The sequence below is a fragment of the Lissotriton helveticus genome, chromosome 3_1, assembly GCF_964261635.1.
Source record: "Lissotriton helveticus chromosome 3_1, aLisHel1.1, whole genome shotgun sequence".
NCBI classification, from domain to species: Eukaryota; Metazoa; Chordata; class Amphibia; order Caudata; family Salamandridae; genus Lissotriton; species Lissotriton helveticus.
In genome coordinates, this window is record NC_136061.1 from 855,993,700 (window position 1) to 856,010,491 (window position 16,792).

At 42.8% G+C, this 16,792-nt stretch overlaps 1 protein-coding gene across 5 annotated transcripts in view; it reads left to right on the plus strand.

Annotated features, from left to right (window-relative positions):
• THRAP3 (thyroid hormone receptor associated protein 3) overlaps positions 1 to 16,792 on the plus strand; it is a 271,690-nt gene that overhangs the window by 57,322 nt on the left and 197,576 nt on the right. The gene's annotated exons all lie outside the window — the stretch shown is intronic.

Below are 16,792 nucleotides of genomic sequence, written 5' to 3' on the forward strand. Positions count from 1 at the left end.
GATTCAGAGATTACCCGAAACTAGCCAGTGACCCAGAACTGCTTAAAACCTGAAAACTGTTGTGTACTGAATGCCATCAGTTATGCACATTTCAAATTTAATGCCAAAAAGATTTGTAGGGTAGTAACCTTGGAGCTAAATGTGCGGAGCTGTTTTTGCAGTTTTTTGCTGCCTGCACGATTTTTCATTCTTCTCTAGTAGTGCCTCATATTCCACATAGAAAAGTGTGTTTTTTAGGTGCGTATAAACATCTCTGTAAAGGTTTTTTATATTGTAGAACAAAATTTCCCTAGAACTTGCCTCTAAAATACTTTTTTTCGTATAGCAATAATACAAGAGGGTTGTTTTGCTAAAGGAATACGGTATTTATTTTTATTTATTTTATTTATTTTAGCGATTTGTACAGCGCATGGTGACCCGAGGGCATCCCCGCGCTAAAATCTTGAAGGCGAACCTGAGGGCAGACAGGGGGGAAATTTTTATTTAGGGAACAGTATCGTTTTCAATTTCTTCCTGAACCGCAGGTGATTGGATTCCAGTCGGAGGGTACGGGGGAGGGCGTTCCATCTCGTGGAGGCATTGATCGAGAAGCGGCGGCCACCTGAGCGTGTCTTCCTATGCCTGGGGACGTTGGCCAGATTCTCATTTTCCGAGCGGAGGGACCTGGAGACTTTGTAAGGGGTAACCAGGTTTCTTAAGATGTTTGGGCCGGAACCGTTAAGCAGCTTATGTGCAGTGCAGAGGGTCTTGAAATCGACCCTTTGGCGGATAGGAAGCCAGTGGAGGTCCTGGATTGCATGCCTGGCTGATGCTCTGGAGGGGAGATTCCAGAGTAGCCGGGCGGCTGCGTTCTGCGTTCGCTGGAGTTTGGTGAGGGTAGATTCTGGTGCTCCGAGGTATATCATGTTACAGTAGTCCAGCCTTGCGAGTACCAGGCCCTGTACTAGGAGTTTCCTGGATAGTGGCGGGAGAAGTGGAAGGATCTTCCTGATGGAGCGCATTAGGCCAAAGCAGGTCCCTGCTGTCTTGGTGGCTTGAGTCTTCAGTGACAGCTCGGGCTCTAGCCAGACTCCTAGGGTTTTGATTTCCTGTTTCGGGGTGGGGATTTCTCCGAAAACGTCTGGCCAGACCGAGGGAGGGATGGTGGACCACTGCTTGCCCAGAAGCATGACCTCAGTCTTGGACCCATTTAATTTGAGTGCTGACTCGCACATCCAGGTGTGTATGTTTTTAAGGCAGTTTTGGAGATTGTCCGGGTGTTTGTCCAATTGGGAAAGTGAGACGACTAGTTGGGTGTCGTCGGCGTAGCTTACTATTCTAATCCCAAAGGGGGTGACAACGTCTTCAAGGGGGGCCATGTAGACATTAAATAAGGTTGGACTTAATGAGGACCCCTGGGGGACTCCGCTCGTGAGGGGGAGGGTGGCAGAGTGGAATTCGCCATCCCACACCTGGTACGATCGCCCTGAGAGGAAGGACTCTATCCACTTGAGCGCTGAGTTTGCAATCCCTGCAGCAGCTAGCCGATGGAGAAGGACACGATGGTTGACTGTGTCGAAGGCTGCGCTTAGGTCCAGGAGGATCACTGCCACTGATCCTCCTGAATCCAGGATGCATCTCGCCTCCTCGATGACAGCGAGGAGGGCGGAGTCCGTGCCATGACCTGGACGGAAACCCGTCTGGGACTGCCGTAAGATGTTATTGGCTTCCAGGTAACATGACAATTGGCCATTGACCAGTTTCTCAGCCATCTTACTGGTATGTCAGGATAAACTACTTTGCAAGGATCGAGGTTACAATGCCAAACTGTGGGTTAAAGGAGGGTTGCTGTTATTGGAAAAATAATGATTACGTACTGTTAGGAAGAAAAAATAATAAAATGAAATAGATGAAAACCAAACTTAAATCCACATAAGTGAAGATAACCAAAGGGAATAAAAATAAATTACTTAAGATGTTAACATGTCTAAAAATGTAATGACCATTTCTGGATCCAAACATTTTTGCAGCTTCGTGACCTTTTTTTTAATATAAACATTTTATTGATTTTCTTCTTACAACAGCCATTTTCAATGGTATACATCTAAGTAATGCAAAAACATGTGTTGGTTTCCTATCGGTAATACATTCTAGTAAGTATAGCATGTAAATATTCAGCACATTACAGTGCCCACAGGAGAATTATAATTGATGTATATTCAGGGTGACATAGTTATGATAAAAACCAACAATCTCTTTTACAAGTTGGGTCCAGTCAGCATAAATGTTCTTGACCATTTTTAGTTCCTTTCACAAAGTCAGCAAGTGTATCTGGATAGTATGTCACGATACATCACCCGGGGCCCCTCCCTCTTTTTGATCCTAAATGTGGTAATTAGCGGGGTGCATTACCCATCCTATGGTAGCTGTACATCCATCTCTATAAATTCCTTGAGTATTACCTTCCAGTCCATGGAAATAGGCTTATTTCGCAATCCCCTATGTTCCTCTCGTTTTATCTCTGTGCTTTCTGCTTTACCCCATCTAAACACTTCATTATACCAATCTAGTACGGATGGTGCTTTTGCAGCCTTCCATCTCATTGTTATTGATCGTTTGGCTAGGATCAGTGCCAAGTTTGCGAATCTATTTTGTGGTCCTCCTTTCTTCTGCCTAGGATTCAGCCCCAGCACACAGTATTCTAGAGGGTCTCCCCCTTCCCCCGGGGCAACATTACTTCATGTTTTTTTGCACTGTTGTCCAGAAATGTATTAATCGCGGAAAAGCCCATAGCATATGCAACAGATTTGCGTTTGAGGCGTGAAATCGAGGGCATGTGTCTGCTTTGTCTGGAAACCTCTTGTTAAATTTGTGGGGAGTCAAATAAGCAAAATGTGCTATCATTAACTGTACAAATTTGAACTTTGGGTTGCGCGATATCTTCCTTGGGTGTTCCAATATTATCCCCCACTCCTTGTCCGTCAACGTCAACTCGTGGCCTATATCTGCATTCCTTTTATCATGGAGTACCTGTAGTGAGACTGCAGCATGCTCTTGGATCCCCCGATATAACCATTTGGTCGGGTATCTTCCATTTCCCATTAGGTATTGCATGTGTACTAGTTAATGTATTGTGGGTTCGGGCCCCCTCTGGGGCCCATGAGTACGAACATATCTAGAAATATTTGCATGGAGAAGAAATAATGTATTTGTTACCCCCTGCTACCGCACGAATGTGTCATAATTCATTAGTGCACTATCCGTAAATAACATCCCCACTGTGCTTACTCCTGCCTCCACCCATTTAGATACACGTTGTAGTGTAACTGTCCCAGTCGGTATAGGGAAGTCCCAATATTCGAATGTTGTGGGTGTATGGGAGCAGTTCCTTGGTATAGCAAAATGCCTTCCTCCAATACACCAGCTCAATTTTTAGTAATGGAGGCGCTGTCATTGGGGGTCTGCTGTTCGGTAAGAGCAGTGTGTGAAGCGCCCCTCTTTCCCATGTGTGCTTAGTCATGTCAATCTCTTGTAGATTACATCCCGCAATCCAATAACCAAGCCATTGCAGTTGGCATGCGTAGCAATATGCTTTAAAGTCTGGAACCCCCATTTCCCCCTTATTCGTATCCCAATTGAAGCTTTGACAAGCCTATTCTTCTGCGCCCTGATCCCCTGATCACCATATCAGTCGCACTAGAAGAGTATCTAGTGTTTTAAACACATGTGCTTGAATAGTTAATGGTAAGTTAGTGAAATTGTATAGTAACCTGGAGAGTATTACCATTTTAGCAATAGCTACCGTCCCTGATCACGGCAAGGATGTCCAGAATGTTATTTGTGCTTTTAGAGCTGTAATAGTCCGGGTCAAATTACCATCCAGTATGTCTCCCACCTCCCTGTAAATGTGTATGCCAAGGAATCTAAAAGTGACTGTCGCTGTTTGAAACGTCCAGCGGCCGAAGCGCAAGGAGTCTACTTGTGTAGTGTCTGTAAAATAGTATGCATACGATTTGGTCTCATTAATAGATAACCCTGACAGTGATTGGAACTTATGGAATATTGTGGGAATAGGCTCATGATCTTCTTTGAGATTATTTAGGTATAGTGTTATGTCATTCGCATATGCAGAGATACGTGTTTCATTCCCAATTTTTATTCCCTTGTGTTCTGCTACTGTTCTTCATTTGATGGATAGTGGTTTTAAGGCTAGTATGAATAGCAAAGGTGATAACCGGGACCCTTGCCGAGTACCCCGTGCTACTGTATATTGCTGCAAGATATGAGCGCCTGCCCATGCACGCGCCGTGGGATTTGTATATAGTAGGCTGACCCATTTAACATATTCGTTCGGGATTCAAAATTTCTGCAGAGTTCGTGTCATGGAGCTCCAATGTAGTGAATCGCCGGGATGGGACGACTACCCCTTGGTTTTGGAAGGTGATTTCAATGCAGTGCTAGACCGATCGCACCCTCCACTACAGGGTACTGGTTGCAAAAAGCAGGCAGAAGCACTTAAGGGATGGGCAGAGGGATGGAACATGCGTGCACAACATCCAGTTAGTAAAGAATACTCATTTTATTTGCCGCCACATGGATTACACACACACACACTTATAGCTGGATTCTTCTGCTCTCTGCGTTTACTTGCCAATATTGAAGACGCTACGTATCTCGGCAAAACATTATCTGATCATATCTCACTTGAAGTCACACTCACGTGGGAAAAGATCCACACGCCAATTCCGACCTGGAACTTACAACCTTCGCTCCTTGAAGATCCCACATTTCGCAGCTCCCTCTCCACAGCTATTACTAACTATTTTGCAGAAAATGCAGACACTTCTAGTTCACGCAAGGTGGAGTAGCGATGGGTACAAGAGTGGGGGCCCGCTCTTCTCACGTCAAAGAGCTTGGGAAGGTAGAAAATAGTCTGGTAGACTGGAATGGGATGCAGCAACAAGTGACGTGAACAGGGACAAACTGCAAGAGGCACAAACGACATGCGGAACTCCTCGATGAGCTACGTATTATAGACTATCGCGTATTCACACAGAAGCAACATGCAGAAGCGGAACGAGTGGGAATATTAAAGATACGCCGGTGACAGCACCCATTACTGAAATAATTACCCAAGAGAGCACAACTGCACACACACAATTGGATATTAACACAGCCTTTAAAAATTACTATGAGACACTGTATGCATCACTGGCAGAACTTTGAGAAGCTAAGTCTTTTTTTTCAAAGGGGTGTGATTCCCACAGTTGTCGTGGGACCACAAAAAAGAATTGGCAAAACCTATAACCAAAGCAGAAATTAGAGCAGCAATCAAAGACCTACCCCACCTTAAAACCATGGGCATAGATGGGCTGCCAATAGAGTTTTATGCAACATACTCAGCACTACTAGTTCCGCACTTACAGAGACTATACCAAGTCTCGATGAAAATGTAGTACATTGCACGCAGTAGCGGTTTCTCTGCCGAAACCGGTCAGGGACAACAAAGACATGGCAGGGTATCCCCAACACACACACGTGTCATTAATGTTCTTTGTCGACTGTTAGTATTTTGTAACTAAAATATCAAAGTTATCTGCTGTAGTAGATAACGTGTTGATGAAGCAGTGGTCTGGAATGGTGCATCTAGACGCAAGGGGTTTGTAGGGGAATTAATTGGCCCTGGGGAGGCTTTTGTTAGTGTCTGTAATAAGCTTCAAAGGAGATACTGTACCTTTCTTCTCCTGTAAACCTTTTCATCCAAGTTCCTCTTTATAATGGAGTATACGGTAACTCAGGATTTTGCCACACAGCTCTTTATAAACATTAGGCATCCTTAAGTGCTACAGGTATCTTACCAGGTATTGGGTACACTAGACATTATATTCAGTTTGACTCATTATAAAATTGAGTTTTTCTAATGCCTGTAAATGTACATGGAAAAACCAAAGGGGATGATGGACGGAGCGTTGCCAATACAAACACTCACCCCCAGTCAACTGATCTGGGTTTAATCCATCACCGTTCTTTAGCTCACTCCGCCACCCCAGTTCAGACATGGCCATATGCAAATCAGTTCTACCTTGTGCCTAATGGGAACAGTCCAGCCCGAACTGCCAAGCCACGTCTTCCCTGGACCGGAATCAAGCTTCCCAGGACCGGTTTCTGGCATTACAGCCGTCTTCAGCCAGGCTTGCTTGAATCCAGTGGCAAAGTGAGCAAGGGACTCCCGTCTGAGCATACCCTGCCAACTTAGGGCGATCAAAGAAAAACCAAAGGGGATGATGGACGGAGCGTTGACAGTACAAACACTCACCCCCAGTCAACTGATCTGGGTTTAATCCTTCACCGTTCTTTAGCTCACTCCGCCACCCCAGTTCAGACATGGCCATATGCAAATCAGTCTGACCCTGTGCCTCATGGGAACAGTCCGGCCTGTAAATGAGCATTTTCTTCATCAGATGTTCCAGAAAATATCTGGAGTGGGCTGTCTGCAGTGTAATGTATTAGCCAGTTAAGTATTACTCACCAGTAATATCTCACACTCATCCTGAAACACCCAACATAGGGCCGACATTTGAAATTTGGTTTCCTAGATTAAGCTGATTTATGTACCCACCTGGAGTGTCTGAAAATGATGCAAAAATCCGACAGTATAGTTTTCAGAAAAGGTTTGTACACAAGTATAATTGGAAAAATGTGCCTCTGTGTACAAGTCAACATTTTTGCTGAGGGTTTCAAAATTAATCTTTACCCTACACAGATTACTTCCGAACAGACATTCTAGACTTGTGACAGCTAAGTCTTTATTTTACTTAATTTGTTGTGGTTTTCTGTTTACATGCTGACATCACGGCAGAAGCTGACATCACGGCAGAAGATTCAATAGCAATCCACATGTCTGCAAATACTAATGTATTCACTTTTATTTGCCAAAATGTCTAAAGGATAACCTTGGTCGTTTTTTCTTCTTTTGGTACGAGCTTCATGTATTTAAAAAGGACCCAATTTTGAATCATAACCATACTCTGCTATTGTTTCATGCTGTATTTGTAATTTGTAAGCAAATAGTGGTATGGTTACTTTCTTAAATGGTGTTCAACTTACTGAGCTCAAACAGATTGAAGACTGAGCAGATCTTTCTGCAACTTTAAGCAGCAAGACTAAATTGGAACCTGCCCATGGCAGGCAGAAATATTTGTGACTTTGGGTTCCCCAGTGCCAGGTAGTAGGTTTCACTGCTGTTTTACCGGTCTTGTAGCAACTGCTTGCACCCACAGCTACCAAGAAGCTGGGCCAGATATGAGACCTATCCCCAACTTGAGACATTGTTTAAGTCTTGCACAACTTCCCCTTGAACAGCTTGTTGGTAACAAATTTGATTAAACGTCAGGACCTACAATGTTGTCGTATTTGAGCGTGGATTACCCCGCAGCCACATCTACATTGAGAGTTGGATCCGATGTTCTAAAATAAACATATCACCCTGTGCATAAAACCTATTGATACAGTATTCATCAGGCCCTGTGGTTTTTCAAAGCCCCACCTAGTGCTGCACAGACTATAGATTTTGAAACCAGCTTATACTGTTCATTTGTGGTGGTTTTAACATGGGTAAAACCACTAAGCTGCACATAACTGAGCTGCTTTTTTTCTCTTTCTGGGGGAATTTCTTTTTTTTATAAGCTTTGGTGCTTTTGACCTATGCCTGCGAAACTGGCATGCCTGACGCTATGGATCCATTTTGTGCCATGGAAGTAGAAACTACAGGGCCTAAGCAGGATGAGCTTGTTTTTATCGGTTATTAAACTAAGTTATCTGATTAGGCATTTTCAGTGAATCTCAACCCCAGCGATGTGTTGCAAATAATAAACAGGGTATTCTTTGTGAACCTCAAGACTTGCCGTTGTCATCTGTCCCATTAGTTGTTCTGCAGGATTAGCAGGAACCTGGTTGCTAATAGGAGAAGTAATTGCTCTAAAGTTTTGCAAAATCCTCCGTTCCAAGGCATGGCACATTAATGTATGTGGGTTTTTAGGGAGGTACTGCCATATCTACACTCCACTGCTTGGCATCTTTTTGGCATAGGAAGTTGAAACTACTTTCACATCACTCCTAGAATCAAAGACCCCGACTCCGTTGGAGGAAAATTCCACCTCCGACTTTCATGTACTGTACTTCACCTTGATAATTATGTAAATTCAGATTATCCACATAATGTTTCTTCTTGATTTAATATAAATAAGATTGTTGCTTTCCTTATCAAACTGCAGGCAGACTATACAGTTTGTTTCCAAACCTGAGCCAACTACAGCTGAAGCAGAACTAGGTACAAAACCAGTCGTTTGAACCTTGTTTGAATGTTTGCTAGTCTACTGACTCACTTTTTGGCCTGCTTATTTTCATTACTATTCCTCTTAAGTGATACATGTTCATTATATGAATATTTACTTTTAAACTGCCATGTTGTTTCCCCCTGCTTCTTTGGTTGTACTGCTACCCGTCTAAAACTTATGGTTAACAGATGGTTCTTTAAACATAATAATTTTTCCTTAGACTCTTGTAATTTATGCTATTAGATATTTTTCCTTCAGAAGCTTTTAGTATATGGTCCAAGGTGCTCTCCACTCAGTAATGTCTATCAGCTCTAGAGTGGAGTTTAAAAACCTTGGGGCTCTTGACCAGTAAACAAAACCTATGAGCAAAGGAAATTTGCATTATTTTCCAGTAAGTTGACCATAGTGCATACGACAGTCGATGGCGATGATTAGAGCTGTAGTCTTTTCTGCCTTCTTTCTTTTAGCCTGCACGGAGCTTCGTTAGCAGAATAGGTATGGCGCACCCTTGACCCGCTAGCCTGAAGATGAAGAGCTTGATCAAATTTATGATTGTGCCTAGGACACATCGATATATTTTCGCTGCAGCTCTCAGCGTGTGTAAGGGATGTCTGCTTGGTTCAGGTCAGAACTTGAGGCAAGGAAAGTTAACAATGCTGCTTTGCTCATTGCTGGCATCCTATTAGTGTATATATATATATATATATATATATATATCTATCTGCAAAAAAGGCGAGAACTCTGGGTAGTTCCCAAGTTTAGGTGGAAGGCAGCTCCTGTATAGAGCACCCTCAACACCAGCGCCACTCTAAATTTTCTCACCTCAAATGTCTGCTTTTCTATCAAAATTTTTAAGCATATGATTAACACCATGCTATCCACGCCGAGATAGAAATGGACAAAGTCTTTTGCCATTTGTAGAGCAAAGTCTTTAAACATAGGATTAGCACAGTGCTATCCACGCCGAGCTGTAAAATGACAAAAGCCATTTACCACTCCAGGCACAATATTACAGGAGCTGCCTTCCACCTAAACTTGGGAACTACCCAGAGTTCTCCTTCTTTTTTGCATAATTTATGTGTCACTCTATGCCTGCAAGGGAATTGTTTTGACTTATACTGTGATGTTCGTTTGTGTCTGGACAAAGCTAAACCTCTCTGAAGAGCTGTAATGACAGCGAAACACTTGTCAGGGGTTGCATTTATTCATTTCAGGTCGGCTTGGATGGTATTTTACCAATCCAAAGCTGTAATATTGTGCCTGGAGTGGTAAATAGCTTTTGTCATTTTACAGCTCAGCGTGGATAGCACTGTGCCAATCCTATGCTTACAAACTTTGACAGAAAAGCAGACATTTGAGGTTAGCAAATTTAGAGTGTCGCTGGTGTTGAGGGTGCTCTATACAGGAGCTGCCTTCCACCTAAACTGGGGAACTACCCAGAGTTCTCTCCTTTTTGCATCATTTATGTGTCACTCTAAGCCTGCAAGGGAATTGTTTTGATATATATATATATATATATATATATCTATATACAAACGCAAGTATATTTGGTTTTCTAAACCCATTCTGAAGTCCATTACAGGGTCCGACCATTTGTAATATCAGGGTGATCATGCAATGTGTAATATCTGTTTCTGCAGCCTTCACCGTTTTCAGGATTCAGTGATACGTTTTTCTCAATTTTCTGTATGTATATGGACTTGTTTTAATGTAGTGCAGATCACTTGATCATGATGGAGCTATTTCACAAACGTTCATGAATCCTGCTGCAACCCTGCTTCCCCAGTGGAGCTTCTGGGAGACACCTGTTCCCGTCGGACATATTGGAACTGCCAACTCTTCATATTAAAGTAGCAAATCTAATTGTGGACAAGCTATGTGAGCAGTTAACAAGATTACAGCATCGTTCTCAGCTGAAAGATCCCGGGAGGAATGTTTTTCCCCTTTGGATTTTCATCTAATTGCTTGGCGCTTAAGAAATATAAAAATAAACTTGCTTGCTTCTCAAACATGTCATTAAAATTAATGTACTTCAGCAGCTGCTCCGGTCACCAGGTGTTCAAGAAATCTCTCCATGTCTGTTATGAACTTGCACCTTGATAGTGTTTGCACAAAAGAATTAGCTATAATGTAAACCAAGCAAGTTTGCTTGTGGCAACAACTCGGTCTGCTCGAATTTCTATGTTGGCTCCCATTCTGTTGGGACTAACCTGCCCTTTTTAAAACCGTGTAACCTATGAATTGGGTTTTCTCTTCGAGGAAAAAATAGGCTGTGTATCAAACTGAAAAGATGTGTCATCTACATATTCTGGATAATGTGTACTGGTCAATAAAGGTAGCATTATGAAATACTGAGCTCTGGTGGGGTAGGATGTTTGCCTTTTGGTGTCACTCTCGGGCAGCTAGGAAGCAGCTTAATGTCTATTTCGTTACATGTTTAGTTAGATGGTACACTCCATATAAAGGTTAGAGTTGAATAAAGTAATTTCTTTTCTGTGTAACCATCCCTTGAACGATGATTCCCGTAGTATATGGATGATTTTACTGTAGCTAGGGCTCCTGGCATAAATATAGAAGAATGCCTTGTGGAATGGTCTTTTGACTTGGGTGTACTATTTCACTGGATCCGAAGAGGTCTAGACTGTGACCATGTTTTAAATGTCTCCCGGCTACTTTCATTTGGTGTTGGTTTTAGGTTTGTGAATTGATTTCATGATAAAAACCATTGGTAAACCTTATAGCAGTTAACACTGTTCAAGGTTATGCTCTCACTCTCCGGCATTCTGCAAAGTAATGCACTGCAGCTTGGTGGAAAAGTGACATGTATGATAAATAGGGTTTTTGCATTCTTAGCCCTCCAAATTGCCATGGAACCAATATTTGTGAACTTTAATCTCTGTAATTTGCAGTGGAAATGTTGCCGTTTAGATTGGTTCATCAATGTTTTCAGGTTTAACCGGTTTCTAATTTTTTGACTGCTAAGGCTATTTTATTCTAAAGCGCTTGAGCTGTTTTTATATTGCACTCAGAATAGTAGGCACGTTATCGGATTGTATGATTATTTGATTCATATTTTGTAGTTCTATGATGAGTACTTGGATGGTTTAGGCCAGGTTGTTGTTGACGACTCGTTTTATGACTGGTTAAACTCGTGGTTACTCTCGTGTAATAAAGCGTTTAAATTCAGACCTCCGATTTTGCGTTAACCCAGACACTGCCATACACAAGTTTCTCTGTGCTCCTCTGCCATTCGAGCGGTTTCCATTACTATTGTTTCTGTTTTTAACTTAACTGATACCAGTTTGTGATGCATTTCAAGCTTACTCCTACCCCTTTTGTAACAGCTGCCGTCTTGTCACGAAGCCAACAGGGACTCTGCCAACTGATCATATCAGCAAGGGTTTTTGTGGCATTTATAATTGACAAACTCCAAGCTATTTTAGTGCTTTCTACTCATTGAATCTTAACAGCTGTTCATATTCTCCTTTAATCGTCAACTACCCTTGCATGCCACATTGACCTTGTAATCTTCCGCTCGAGGTTGCTTCAATCATGTATGTATTTTTAGGATAGGCTACTGCAATTAATGTATGCACTCTACTTCTCTGCATGTAAGTGCATGTTGAGTCTGCAAATTGATTTTAAAATAAAATTGGAATATGACCTGCATGTTCCAACAAGCACAGAAGGAAATTAATGTTTTGGCCCACCGTCATTTTTAGTTATTTTTTCCAACAGCTTGGACTTGCTGTGATATAAATGGAAAGAATCTTCTAAATCAAAGACTGATAAAAGTGGGTATTTATCCAGTGGTCTGTAGCTAAATCATTTCTTTCATGTTCCAGATTAACCATGGTTCGATTGCCCTCAAGATAGAGAGAAAATGCAACATTATTACATGTTATACAATCTCTGTTTTGGCGAATGTATGTAAAGTACCGCATGAATAGTATCATCATGATAGTTTTATATAGCGAGAGCTAATTCTGGGATGGCTCTACAATATATTTCACCCCCTTCTGGTTAATTTACACCTACCTCAGTCACTGATTTTTCTGTGCAGTGATAAGAATTTGACTTCATACTGTAGCTGGTTTAGTGTGAGCACTTTCAGCCTAGTCTGATCATATGACAAGTGCCTTGCTCTCCTGCATTATGTAGAGTTCTCAATACATGCACTGTGTGCGAGGAAAGAATTAGTGAGGATTGTGCTAGCTGGATTGGAAGTGATCTATGAGGTTGCTGGGAACATGTTTTTTACGTACAACTTTTCCAACCTACTCACTGTATCTGTACATTACCCATCTAGTTACCCCCAATTGTGAATTGCGACATTTGATTAGACTTTTGAGTAAGGTGGTCCTTTACCCTTAATCCATAATCTTAGTTTTTTGTAAACCTGCTGTTTCTCCGACTTTGTAAGTGAATGGTTATATAGGCATTTCGTTTAACTTTTGCATTTCTATCTGTTTTTGCAGAGGCTATAAAAGACCTGTTTTAAAGGTGGAACTCGATCGCAGCCAGAAAAGCGCCACTAGATTAGAGAGAGTTAGGTTGATTGCCAGTAATGGGACATTAGTCTGCTAGTGGTACGGTCTTCATGCTCACTGATCATGCTTGATACTTACTGCTTCCATATTATGTATATTTAATGCAATGCAGACTTCAATAGCAAACTAATTTCATCAGGAGTGATGTAAGCGAAGATCCTGTTTCCATGCAAGATGAGTTTGGGAACCACAACATTTTCTTTTGGGAGCTGTTTTGAGCACTAGAGGTTTAGCTAGGATCACATCGTGCATAGTGATTCTGTCTGGAGCAGAAACTCACTTGAGCCTAACCTTTTTTGTGCCGACTTGACTTTCCTTGGCTCTCTGCACTTAAATGTCCTAGACTATGGGAAAGCCATCATCTCTCCCTCCGTCTAGGCTGTTAAAGGTTCAACGCCTTAAAATATATTTTACCAAGACCTGCTCATTGCAACAGACTCCCTCCAAACAACACCCGTTAAGCCCGGTTGATTAAGAGGGCTGGAATACTCTGAAGAAATAATATACCCAGGCCTTTTGTGTAAAGTGAAGCTTGCTCAACTGTAGATTAAACAATGGTGATTTGCAAGCTACACGTAGGTCTTCTTACCAGATACTGTAAGCCACCAAAAGAATCAGGTTTGGAAACTGTGTACCTGCAGTTTAAATGCAAATCTTTGGAACAACCGTGTTGAACCCTATTAAGTTCTATTTTGCAGAAGGCTTGTATCTCGAAGGTTCAGACCTGTGACTGGCTCGTCCTTAACCCTGATAGTATTCTGAAAGGAATGTCTACCAGAGACTTTTGATGACGCTGAAAGGCTGTTAAAATGTGTATTCAGTGCCACTGAGCACCTGTACGGAAGAGGTCCTTTAACTGTATAAGCACTTAAGGCCTTCAATGAGGCTGAATAATCTGAACATTGATACTGGAACATGAGGCTAGAATTAATGGAAACAGCTGCCCAAACCAGTATAAAACCCTACAGTGGCAAGAGGCCAATAGATTGACCAATGGTGCACCTTACAAATACCACCCAACCGTAATAGCAAACAATTTAATTATTGGGCTTTGCACTGGCTGCCTAAAAGGGTCTATAATGTCTGAAAATAGCTCAGTCTTTCTTAATAGTGTGGTTGGCTTTTCACACTGCCCATCAGTGTAAATCATGCTTGATAGAAAGATAAAGGAAATAGTTGTGATCATGACCGTGATATTTTATTTTTACTATTCTACAGTGAAAATACCCTTCTGTATGACTTTTTAAAGTATGCAGAGGATAATGGGGGCATCATTGCAGTAAATATTTAACTGACTTTCCTTTGCTCAAGAACTGAAATGTGAAGTGAAAACCTTTACATCGCTGTATTAATCTCAATCATTGATTTATTTTTATCCCAAACACACAAGTCTTGGGTGCGATCCTGAACACTTTTTTCCAATAAAAGGAACTCCTTCCAAAAATATTTCAAACCTGGCAATCAAATTTTAATGCCCCCAGGATGTAATCTGCTGCATGCCTTAGACCCATGCCCTGGTGCCCCTGGATATTGTGGTCACTGTTGAGAGCCATTGGGAAGCGTAGAACTGGTAGACCTGACTCCTTGTCGTTCTTTGTCAATGTAGGAGGTTATGGCATTCTACTTTTTATTCTCTGGCATTCCGATGTTAAATTTCCATTTAAAAGGGTGGTAGGCCTGTACTTTAGTTTTACATTCTCATTTTATACACCCCCCTTCAATTTACATTTTTAACATATTTCAGTTACTCGGACAGTGCGACGGGCTGCTTGCTGCTCCTTTCATCTGCAGCATACAGCATGCTAGTCAACCACAGCTTCTGATTCGTTTTGGCTGGTGCCTCAGCAGATATGACCCTGTTTTAGGCACCCAAAACCTTCTAGGAAGTGCAGGCTTGGGCCATTTTAACTGATGTCATGGGTGTTGGGTGTACTGTAGCCTATATGCATCCCACAACCTACTTTTGGAATGGTGAGTATTTGGTAATGCGCCCTTGGAAGACATCAGAATTATTTAGCAGTACCTTCGAGAGCCCCCTTTTCCCCCGTGGATGAGCACACTAGAAATCCACATCATATATTTTAAACGGCTTTATCATTAATGAATGCCCTGATCTAGTGTAGATTGTTATGTTATACATATTTTTAAAGCGCACGGCTGCTCCAGCAAAGGGGCGTCCCGGCGCTTAGGACAGGCAAAGGCACAACACAACAGAACATCAGAAAGCAGAGAACCTAAGATGCAGAAGGGAACTAGTGGGTTTTTATAGCTCTCCTGAACTTCAACAGATTATCCAGTGCCCGAATTTGAGATGGAAGTGAGTTCCATAGCGTAGCAGCTAGAACTCGAAAGGAACGTCCCCCAGCCCGGCAAAGCTTAAACCGCGGAACCACAGCTAGATTTTGGCCCAGAGACCCAAGAGACCGCGATGGTACATAGGGAATAAGCAAATTCTCCAGTATCTGGGGGGATGATTGTTTAAGAATCTTGAAAGACAGGCACAAGATTTTTAAATCAATCCGCTGTTTCACAGGCAGCCAGTGTAGTGACCGTATAGTGTCCCTCACGGAACAGAACCTCGGAAGGCCCACCAAGGCTCTAGCGGCAGCGTTTTGAACGCGCTTCAGCCTGGTGATTACAGCCTGATTGGCCCCCAGCAGGAGCGAACTGGCATAGTCAAGCCGAGATAGAATAGTGGCCTGCAGGATCAGCTGCCTAGTAGGGGCGTCAAAAAATTTCAGAATAGGTCTGAGCCCTCGCAAGATTCCAAAACAAGTGGCTGCCACTTTTTTAGCGTGATTATCGAAGCTAAGAGCAGAGTCCAACCAGACACCCAGATTTTTTACCTCCGTCACGAAGGTTGGAGTAGCACCCAGCTCCGGAGGCCACCATTTGTCACCCCAAAGGCCGCTCTCTTTGCCCACGATCAGCACCTCTGTCTTCTTAGCATTAAGCTGGAGACAGTTGTCTGTCATCCAGCCTGCTACTGCTAAAAGTCCAGCCCGAAACCTAGGGGCCTCGAGGTCGGCTCTACCACTCAGTGTCACCGCCAGCTGCGTATCGTCGGCGTAAGAGACGATATTCATGTCCCAATGCTTTGCGACCGCAGCCAGCGGTTGCACATACACATTAAACAGAGTGGGGCTCAGTGCCGACACCCGAGGCACACCCTGTTCTAGAGCATAGGATTTAGACTGAAAGGGCGGAATCGTTACCCTAAATGAACGATCAGCTAGAAATGACCGAAACCAGTCTAAGGCAGCACCAGAGATACCAGCCCGCTCCAGACGTTGCAGCAAGATCGAGTGCGAAACCGTATCAAACGCGGCACTGAGGTCAAGTAACACCAGTGCCGCAGTCTGACCGGAATCAAGCACTGACTGCAGATGTTCCGTCATAGAGAGCAGAGCCGTCTCGGTGCTGTGACCGGCCCGAAAACCGTTCTGGGTAGGATCTAAGATTTCGACCCTATGGAGATGCTCCGACAGCAGGCCGTTGACATGGGCCTCTGCCACCTTTGTTGCCCATGGCAACAAGGAGATGGGACGATAATTCTCCAATTTAAGAGGGTCTGACGTGGGTTTCTTTAAAATCGGGGTGACTACCGCCTGTTTCCATTTGGTTGGCACAATACCCGAAGAGAGCGACAGGTTGATGAGCTTACGCAGGAGAGGGAAAATTATGAGTAGATGATACTACCAAAATGAACATAATGGTTGTGACTACAAATGCATTTTTTTTTTAAATCGCATAATTTCAGATGGTTTTTACAAGGTATTCATTAAATTGTAGCATTCAGAAATAAAACCGGCCTATACCAAAATCCCTCCCTTTCTAGGTAAAGTTTTCTTCAGCATCAAACCATCCATACCAGGTTCCCAAATGGCATCTGAGACGCATACCTTTGGGAATGAATACATTGGTGTG